This window comes from Physeter macrocephalus, chromosome 19 (assembly GCF_002837175.3).
Source record: "Physeter macrocephalus isolate SW-GA chromosome 19, ASM283717v5, whole genome shotgun sequence".
Taxonomy (NCBI): Eukaryota; Metazoa; Chordata; class Mammalia; order Artiodactyla; family Physeteridae; genus Physeter; species Physeter macrocephalus.
The window spans coordinates 36,038,796-36,049,658 of NC_041232.1; positions in this window are offsets into that span (position 1 = coordinate 36,038,796).

Below are 10,863 nucleotides of genomic sequence, written 5' to 3' on the forward strand. Positions count from 1 at the left end.
TCAACATTTTAAAAAGCCTATCTGTGGTTCATTAATGCTCTGAATTTAGACATATGGAAATTCAGTTGCCTAATGTACAGACAAGAAACCATTTATGAAGTAGGTCCTCCTAGGCTTATTTATGGCAACATGACTAAAGCCAGGAGATACAGACATCTAAAAGGATTAGAAGATTTGACAATCCGTTATTATGAGCTCCTCCCACCAAAAGTTACCAGGAGTAGCAAGGCTCAGATAGCAAAAGGAAAAAAGGCAAGGGCTGTATAGACTATGACAAATTTCACAGGATATAAATTAGTGATAGGGAAATGGAATAGGCCAGAGTGAGCAATTTATTTTATTTGGCTATGATTTGGTCATTGCAACTTGATGGTTGACAGTACCCAGAATAATTGTTATCCTCACTGAGCCTGTTTTATCTTTTAATCTGTAGAGCAGTAATTTCTGCTTTATAGAGTTGTAAAGATGACTAAATGAAATAATGTATGCACTAGCCTCCACCTGAATATAAGTAATTCTGTTTCACTCACTGGCTCTTGTACTTGAGCACACCCAGAAACTCAAATGCACATGGCAGTTGCCATACTTGACAATTTACATGCAGCATTCTTTGCAATACCTGAACCTGCCTTCTACCCTGCCCACCGATATATACAAGTATATTTCATTTTGCTTAAATTTGAAGTGAAAATATCATAAAATAAGATACTTCATAGGCATCACAGCGTGTAGAAAGCATGCTGACCTGGGAATAAACAACTCTGAGCTCATCCACCAAACTCAGGCAAACCATTTACTCTTTCAGAGCCTCAATTCCTTGTCTATAAAATAAGATGGTTGAAATGGAAGAGGCCCAAGTTTCTTTCCTCTAAGAAGAACATTCACAATCTTCCTTAAGACAAGAACTATTACTTCCAATTTAGATGAGGAAATGAGAGCTCAGACCCCAACACAATCCCCGGTGATCTCTTTCTCCTGGTGCTCATGCCTTTGTATAATCCTTTCTCCTTGAGTGCAGGTACAACCTGTGACTTCTAGCCGATAAACTATGGTAAAAGTGATGGGATGTCACCACTCCTGGGATTACATTATATTATATGACTCCAGCTTAGCATTATATTATATGACTCCATCAGCAGAGCTAAAAGCTCTCCTGATCACCTTGAAGAAGCCAACAGCCATATGAACTGCCCATGGAGAGGGGCACATGGCAGAGAACTAGTGGTGGCCTCTAGGACTTATGGGTAGCCTCTAGCTGACAACCAGCAAAAATATGGGGCCCTCAGTCCTACAACGGCAAGGAATGAATTCTACCAACACCCTGAATGAGCTTGGAAACAGATTCTTCCCCAGTTAAGCCTCCATATGAAAACACAGCCTGACCAACATCTTCTTCTTTTTTTTGGCTGCGTCGGGTCTTTGTTTTGGGATCTCCTTGAGGCTTTTCTCTAGTTGTGGTGCGTGGGCTCCAGAGCGCGTGGGCTCTGTAGCTGTGGGGCACGGGCTTAGTTGCTCCACGGCATGTGGGATCTTCCCGGACCAGGGCTCGAACCCATGTCCCCTTCACTGGCAGGCGGATTCTTAACCACTGCTCCACCAGGGAAGCCCAATGGCTCATTATTTATTGTAGGAATGTTTTAAATAAGTTAAAGATTTCAGCTGTTTCAATCAATGTTCAAAACTGAGAAACCCATTGACAGATTTTTGGGTTTTTTCTTTATACTTTTCTTTTTAAAATTGTCACAATGAACGTTTACTTTTTTTTTTTTTTTTTGTGGTATGCGGGCCTCCCTCTGCTGTGGCCTCTCCCGTTGCGGAGCACAGGCTCCGGACGCGCAGGCTCAGCGGCCATGGCTCACGGGCCCAGCCGCTCCGCGGCATGTGGGATCCTCCCAGACCAGGGCGCGAACCCGGTTCCCCTGCATCGGATATATATATACATATACAAAGCTAATTGTAAAGGATAAGTCATATGAAAAGATATATAGCTAAAAGTAAGAAAGGCCAAAACATTCTAAGACAAGTTTTAAATAGGAACACATCTTCACAGATTTTGTATAATGTGCCCTGGTTCCTTTTATTAAGGAATGGTATTTAGAAACAAAGATCTGGGTTCTTGGTTTATAGTTTTATATATAGATATAGTTGTTTCTGTATCTATCCCTCTGTATTTACATTAAGATAAAGGTGGGTTCAGAATATAACTCTTTTATGTGGAATCCCTGAGCTTTTTTAGGAGAAATTAAACCTCTTAGTTAGCAATGTTTCTGGTTTTTTTTTTTCCTTTAACTTTTGGACAAAGCAAAAATTCTGCCTGTAATAGGGAACACCCTATATCCTTAACCTCCTCAGTTATATGGCAAATCAGCAACAGAAATCAGAGGACAGAATGGTTTATACTGACAGAGAATGCCAGAACTGCAAATCACAAGACATAAACTTAATGAAACACAAAATTTTAGATTCCATTCAGTTAAAAAGATCCTGTAGTTCTATATGGATTGTTATAAAAAATTGCAGATGGTCACCAAAATATTTATTAATAAACCACTATGACCCTAAATTCCTCAGTTTTAATACTTATTGCACTAATTGCAGCCCTAACTTTAGCACTAACAATCCCTAACACTAGCGAAGTCCAACCTTAGCACTAACAATCTGATTTCCAAGTGATTGATTTCTTTGGGAGAAGCAGTATACCCTGGGAACTGAAGCAAGAGACTTCAGGATGAGAAAAGGAGTTAAAATAAGGAAAGGCTCAACTATCAGGCAAAAAAGTCATGTTGGAAAGGAGGAATGTACATGTGAGACGCCCTGTGGAAGCCTAGGCAAGAAACAAGTTGAACTTTTTGAAAGCTTAAGAAGTGGTGAAAGGGGCAGATGAGTTTCTGGTTCACAGCCCAATCTGTACTGTTTAGATTTATCACTGTGATCTCTAAAGCTCCCCTCAAGGTTAATTTGTGTTTATTAGATTCAGAGTATGACAGCCAAGTAGTATCCATAATAGGGAGATAAATTAGCCTGTTTCCTCCAAGGTAACTGGAGTCATTTGGGAATACCTTCCTAGGGAGCAGATTAATTTACAGATTCTAACCCAACTGGAGGAACATAGAGTTGATGCTTCTTCTTCCTCCTTCCCCAGGGAAAAGCCAAAGACATACTTTGTGTAAGATAGAATGATATACAGACAGACAGAAAGAAAAAGAGAAACTATCATATGGATTTCAGCTGAAGTGGTTGAGATCAAAATTATCTTAATAGAACTTCAATAACTAGCCTTCATGCAAAGATGCAGCTTTCTGATCATATGTAGTTGAAAAGAGAAAGATTTTTGGCCACCTTGACATCTGTGAAAACACTCTGCCCTGTTAATTCCCAAATAGCTTGTTCACAAGTAAATGTTCCCATAGTAGACAAGTGTGGAGTGGTCATGTGAAACACTGCAAGAATGTGATAAAATCAGTTCTTAAGCAAGACAACTCATTTAAGTTAAAAAAAAAGAAAGAAAGAAAGAAAAGGAAAAGAGAATAGTATGTTCTTATGTTCTCAGTTGAGTACCTCCAAACTTACCTGTATACACACTCACACTTGTATGACTGATGGGATATGGTCCTTGGGGACATAGGAAGGGGGGGGATGATATCCAAACACAGGTGAAGGCAATGTCCTTTCCTACTTCATCAAAGATCGTAACCTATGGTAGGCAGAATTCTAAGATGTCCTCCTCTCAAGATTCCTCCCCATGATGTTCAGGTTTACCTGGGAGATATTGTGTTTGGTTCCAGATCACTGCAATAAAGCAAGTATCATAATAGAGCAAGTCATACAAATTTTTTGGTTTCCCAGTACATATAAAAGTTATGTTTACACTAAACTTTAGTCTATTAAATGTGTAATAATAGCATTATGTCTAAAAAATGTACATACCTTAATCGAAAAATACTTTATTGCTAAAAAAATGTTAACCATCACCTGACAAAGCAGGGTTGCCACAAACCTTCAAAGTGTAAGAATGCAATATCTACAAAGTGGAATGAAGCAAAGCACAATAAAATGACGTATGCCTGTACTCACCCTTGTATAATCCTCTCCCCTTGGGTGTGGGTGGGATGTGTGAATATGATGGGATATTTCTGTGATTATGTTACAATTTATGTCAAAGGTGAAACGATTTTACAGGTGTAATCAAGGTCTGTAATCAGTTGACTTTGAGTAATCAAAGGGGAGATTATCCTGGTTGGACTGACCTAATCAGATGAGCCCTTTAAAGGAGGGTCCAGGGGTCAGACATGGAAGAAGGCAGAGATTTTTTCTTCTGCTGAACTTTAAGAAGCAAGGCTCCATGAGTTCGAAAGCTGCAAGAAAATGAATTCTCCGGATAACTATGTGAACTTGGAAGAGGACCCTGAGCCTTAGATAAGAGTACAGCCTTGGGACTTCCCTGTCGGTCCAGTGGTTGAGACTCGCCTTCCAATGCTGGGGGTGCGGGTTCGATCCCTGGTTAGGGAGCTAAGATCCCACATGCCTTGCGGCCAAAAAACCAAAACATAAGACAGAAGCAATATTGTAACAAATTCAATAAAGACTTTAAAAATGGTCCACATCGGGGCTTTCCTGGTGGCGCAGTGGTTGAGAGTCCGCCTGCGATGCAGGGGACGCGGGTTCGTGCCCCGGTCCGGGAGGATCCCACATGCCGCTGGGCGGCTGGGCCCGTGGGCCATGGCCGCTGGGCCTGCGCGTCCGGAGCCTGTGCTCCGCAACGGGAGAGGCCACAGCAGTGAGAGGGCCGCGTACTGCAAAAAAAAAAAGGTCCACATCAAAAAAAAACTTAAAAAAAAAAAAGAGTACAGCCTTGGGAATTCCCTGGTTGTCCAGTGGTTAGGACTTGGTGCTTTCACTGCAGTGGTGAGGGTTCAATCAGTCCCTGGATCCCCCCACCAAAAAAAAGAGTATAGCCTTGACCATTGAGTAGAGTGTTAGCAGTGAGTTTTTTATAAATCCCCTTTATCATGGTGAGGAAATTCCCTTCTACTCCTAGTTTGTTGAAAGTTTTCATCATGAAAAGGTGTTGAATATTTTCAAATGCTTTTTCTGCATCAAATGAGATGATACTGTGCGTTTTTTCCCCTTTATTATGGTAATGTGGTATAGTTTTCATATGTTGAACCACCCTTGTGTTCTAGGATAAATCCCACTTGGTCATGATGTATACTCCTCTTACTGTGCTGCTGGATTAGGTTTGCTACTATTTTGTTGAAGTTTTTTTTTTTCACCTATATTCATAAGGGATATTGGTCTCCAGTTTCCCTTTTTTGTGTTGGTTTTGTCTGTCTTTGTTATGAGGGTAATGCTGGTGTCATGAATGAATTAGGAAATTCTTCTTCCTTTTTTTATTTTTCGGAGGAGTTTGAGAAGCATTGGTGCTAATTCTTTAAATGTTTGGTAGAGTTCACCGGTGAGCCTTCTGGCCCTAGGCTTTTTTGGGGGGGGGAAGGTTTTTGATTTCTGATTCAATCTTTTAATTGTTATAAGTCTGTTCAAATTCTTCTATTTTTTCTTGAGTCAGTTTTGGTAGTATGTGTTTTTCTAGGAGTTTGTCCATTTCATTTAGATTATCTAATTTATTAGCATATAGTTGTTTATAGTATTTTTTTATAATCCCTTTTATTTCTGTAAGGTCTCCACTTTCAATCTGACTTTAGTAATTTACATCTTCTCTGTTTTTCTTAGTCTAGGAAAAAGTTTGTCCCTTTTGTTGTTTTCAAAGAATCAACATTTGGTTTCACTGGTTTTGTTTTTCTATTCTTTATTTCATTTATCTCTGGTCTAATCTTTATTATTTCCTTCCTTCTGCTAGCTTTGGGTGTAGCTTGCTTTTCTCTTTCTAGTTTCTTAGGGTATAATTTTAGATTATTGATTTGGGATCACTTTTTTTTTTTTTTTTTTTGTGGTATGCGGGCCCCCCTCTGCTGTGGCCCGGCCATGGCTCACGGGCCCAGCCGCTCCGCGGCATGTGGGATCCTCCCAGACCGGGATGCGAACCCGGTTCCCCTGCATCGGCAGGCGGACGCGCAACCACTGCGCCACCAGGGAAGCCCTGGGATCTCTCTTTTTTAATGTAAGCATTTTCAGCTACAAATTTCTCTCTGAGCACTGCTTTTGCTGTATTCCCATGAGTTTTGATATGTTTTCATTCATCCTAAATTATTTTCTATTGTTTCTTTTGATTTCTTCTTTGACCCACAAATTGTTTAAGAGTATGTTGTTTAGACATAGAGAATGGACTTGAGGACACGGGGAGGGAGAAGGGTAAGCTGGGACAAAGTGAGAGAGTAGCACTGACATATATACACTACCAAAAGTAAATAGATAGCTAGTGGGAAGCAGCTGCATGGCACAGGGAGATCAGCTCGGTGCTTTGTGACCACCTAGAGGGGTGGGAGTGAGGGAGACGCAAGAGGGAGGGGATATGGGGATATACATATGCATATAGCTGATTCACTTTGTTATAAAGCAGAAACTAACACAATACTGTAAAGCAATTATACGCCAATAAAGATGTTTAAAAAAAAGAGTGTGTTGTTTAATTTCCACATAATTGCAAATTTCCAAGTTCCCTTCTGTTACTTATTTCTAGTTTCATTCTATTGTGGCCATATAAGATACTTTGTATGATTTCAGTCTTTTAAACGTATTGAGATTTGTTTTGTGGCTTAACATATGGTCCATCCTGGAGAAATTTCCATGTTTAGTTGACAAGAATATGTATTCTGTTGTTGTTGGGTGGGGTGTTCACAGATGTCTGTTAGGTCTATTGGCTTATAGTGTTGAATCTTTATTTCCTTATTGATCTTCTGTGAGGTTGTTCATCCATTATTGATATAGCGTATTGGAGTCTTCAACTATTATTGTAGAGCTGCTTATCCCTTCAATTCTGCCAGTTTTTCGTTTGTTTGTTTGTTTTTTGGGGTTTTTTTGCTATACGCGGGCCTCTCACTGCTGTGGCCTCTCTCTTTGCGGAGCACAGGCTCCGGACGCGCAGGCTCAGCGGCCATGGCTCACGGGCCCAGCCGCTCCGCGGCATGTGGGATCTTCCCGGACCGGGGCACGAACCCGTGTCTCCTGCATCGGCAGGCGGACTCTCAACCACTGCGCCACCAGGGAAGCCCCAATTCTGCCAGTTTTTGCTTCATATATTTTAGGGCTCTGTTGTTAGGTGGATATATGTTTATAACTGTTACATCTTCTTGAAGGACTGACCTTCTTATCAATATATAATGTCTTTCTTTGTCTTTTGTAACAATTTTTTACTTAAAGTTTTTATTTTAAGCTATTAATCTAGCTACCCAGCTCTCTTTTGGTTACTATTTGCATGTTGCAGTCGGTTGAATAGTGACTGTAAAAAGATATGTCTTGCATAGCACAGGGAGAATCAGCTCAGTACTTTGTGACCCCCTAGAGGGGTGGGATAGGGAGGGTGGGAGGGAGGGAGATGCAAGAGGGAAGAGCTATGGGAACATATGTATATGTATAACTGATTCACTTTGTTGTAAAGCAGAAACTAACACACCATTGTAAAGCAGTTGTACTCCAATAAAGATGTTAAAAAAATAATAATAAATAAATAAATAAAAGATATGTCTAAGTCCTGATACTTGTGAATGTAACCTTAGTTGGAAATAAGGTCTTTGCTGCAGCTGGGTTAAGGGTCTTGAGATGAAATCATCTTGGTCTTAGGGTGGGCCTTAAATCCAATGATAGATGACCCTACAAGAGAAAGGAAAGGGATATTTGAGAGATACACAGAAAAGATGGCAATGTGAAGATGGAGGCACAGATTGGAGTGATGTATCTACCAGCCACGGAATACCAAGGATGCTAGGAGCCTCCAGCAGCTAGGAGAGAGGCATGGGATGGATTTTCCCTCAGCAACTGGAAGGAACTAATCTGGCTGATACCTTTATAGTGGACTTCTGGTCTCCAGAACTGCAAGAGAATAAATTTCCATTGTTTTCAGCCCCCCAGGTTGTGGTAATTTGTCATAGAGAACTAATACACCTGGAATATATTTTTTCCATCTATTTGTATCTTTGATACTAAAGTGAATCTCTTAGACAGCGTATGGTTGGATCATGTTTTGTAATTATTTTTTATCCATTCAGTCAATCTCTGCCTTGTTTTTAAAGACAGCTTTACTGAGGGACTTCCCTGGTGGTCCAGTGGTTAAAACTCTGTGCTTCCACTGCAGGGGGCACGGGTTCAATCCCTGGTCAGGGAACTAAGATCCCATATGCTGTGTGGCGTGGCCAAAAAACAAACAAACAAAAACAAAATAATAAATAGCATTAAAAACAGCTTTACTGAGGTATAATTCACATACCATACAATTACAGCGCTTAAAGTGTACAATTCAATGGTTTTTAGTATACTACATCATAAATTTAAAAAAACTATAAATAAACACATGTTTATGTAGTAAATACATGTGCTGTCATTATATGTATTATATGTGGTCAAATACGTATAACAAAATTTGTCACTTTAACCATTTTTAAAAAATTAATTAATTTATTTTTGGCTGCATTGGGTCTGCACACAGGCTTTCTCTAGTTGCGGCGAGCGGGAGCCATTTTTCGTTGCGGTACATGGGCTTCTCATTGCATGGCTTCTCTTGTTGAGGAGCATGGGCTCTAGGCGCGTGGGCTTCAGTAGTTGTGTCACTCGGGCTCAGTAGTTGTGGCTTGCGGGCTCTAGAGTTCAGGTTCAGTAGTTGTGGCGCACGGGTTTAGTTGCTCCGCGGCATGTGGGATCTTCCCGGACCAGGGCTCGAACCCGTGTCCCCTGTATTGGCGGGTGGATTCTTAACCACTGCAACACCAGGGAAGTCCCTAACCATTTTTAAGTGCAATATTCAGTGACATTAATTACATTTTCAATGTTGCTCAATCATCACCACTTCCATTTCTAAAACTTTTTCATTGCCCCAAGCAGAAACTCTGTAACCACTGAGCAATAACTCCTCATTGCCTTTCCACCAACCTCTCTGGTAACTTCTAATCTACTTGCTATCTCTGTGAATTTGACTATTATAGGTACCTTATATAACTGGAGTCATACAATATTTATCCTTTTCTGTATGGCATATTTCATTTATTATAATGTCTTCAAGGTTCACCCATGTTCTAGCAACAGAACGTCACTTGTTTTTATGGCTAAATCATATTCCATTGTATGTATATACCACATTTTGTTTATCCATTCATCTGTTGATGAACACTTGGGTTGTTTCCACCTTTCAGCTATTGTGAATAATGCTGCAATGAACATTGTCATACAAATATTTGTTTGAGCGAATGCTTTCAATTTCTTTGGGTATATACCTAGGAGTGGAATTGCTGGATCATATTGTAATTCTTGTTTCATTTTCTTTTTATTGTGTCAAAACATACATAGCATAACATTGATCATTTTAACCATTTTTAAGTGTACACTTTAGTGGCATTCACTGTTCGGATTGTTATGCAACCACCACCCATCTCTCATCTTCCCATAAGAATATCCCAGTGAAATGTTGTAAGTGTGGTGGATCTTGGGGGTAGAGAAGTAATAGATAAGGGAAAGTTTGTATGGTTTAGCACTAGGAATTATAATTGCACTCACTGTCAGTTGGCAACTTTTTCTATGATGGAATGCCTGAGAGGACTCAAAAGGGTTCATGGTAACATGAGGAACTGCTGGAATTTATATGTTGAGCATCTGAACACATGCCAACAGGGAGGGAAGGATCGCTTTCTCATCTTCCTGGGAACAAAACAAAACAAAACAAATCAAAACAGGGCTTCCCTTTAGGCTCAGCAGTTAAGAATCCGCCTGCTGATGTAGGGGACCTGGGTTCAAGCCCCGGTCCGGGAAGATACCACATGATGTGGGGCAACTAAGCCCGTGTGCCACAACTACTGAGCCTGCGCTCTAGAGCCCACGAGCTGCAACTACCGAGCCCACGTGCCATAACTACTGAAGCCCACACGCCTAGAGCCCGTGCTCTGCCACAAGAGAAGCCACCGCAATGAGAAGCCCGCGCACCGCAATGAAGAGTAGCCCCCACTCGCCACTAGAGAAAGCCCGCGCGCAGCAACGAAGACCCAACGCAGCCAAAAATAAATAAATTAATTAAAAAAAAATCTAAGATGTCACAAGAGTCTTCTTACATTACATATCAAGTTCTCACGGTTGGTGAATCTAATTTGGAAGGACAAAAGAAAAGGAGCGCTGTTTGTTGCCTGGGATTGGAGGAGATGCGGGGATGACGCAAGTGTGCCTCCGCTCCCAAAGACGGATTCTCACAGGCAACAGGTGTGTGGGGGCTGATACTGTCCCTACTTCTGAGCAGAGTGCCTTCAAATGCCAGCATGGCGCGCACGTCAAAGATTATGGCCCCTATATAGGCTTGCGTTTCTGACAAGTTTGGCCACAGAAATGCTTGCAGTGACTCCTTAGACACCAAACTTCGGCGCTTCTCAAACCTAAGCATGTTGGGATATGTTAAAAATATGAACCAAGAACCATTATATGTACAAATATTATTAATGCCTTTATCTTACAGGTGAAGTAACTGGGATCAGAGAAGTTAGGTGATTTGCTGAGGCTCACAGAGCTGGCAAGCCTCAGCGTGAGCTAGAACCAGTCTCTTCATTTCAGTGCACATTTCATTCTACCACATTGTTTCTATTCAAAAGGTTGACACTGTCTAAAATGTCAGATGATTTCCTCTGAATCTGTTTCAGAATTCAAACAATTTCAGCTTAAGCATTTCACGATATGTTCCAATGTAGTCATTAGTATTCATTTTTCAAAACATTTTTT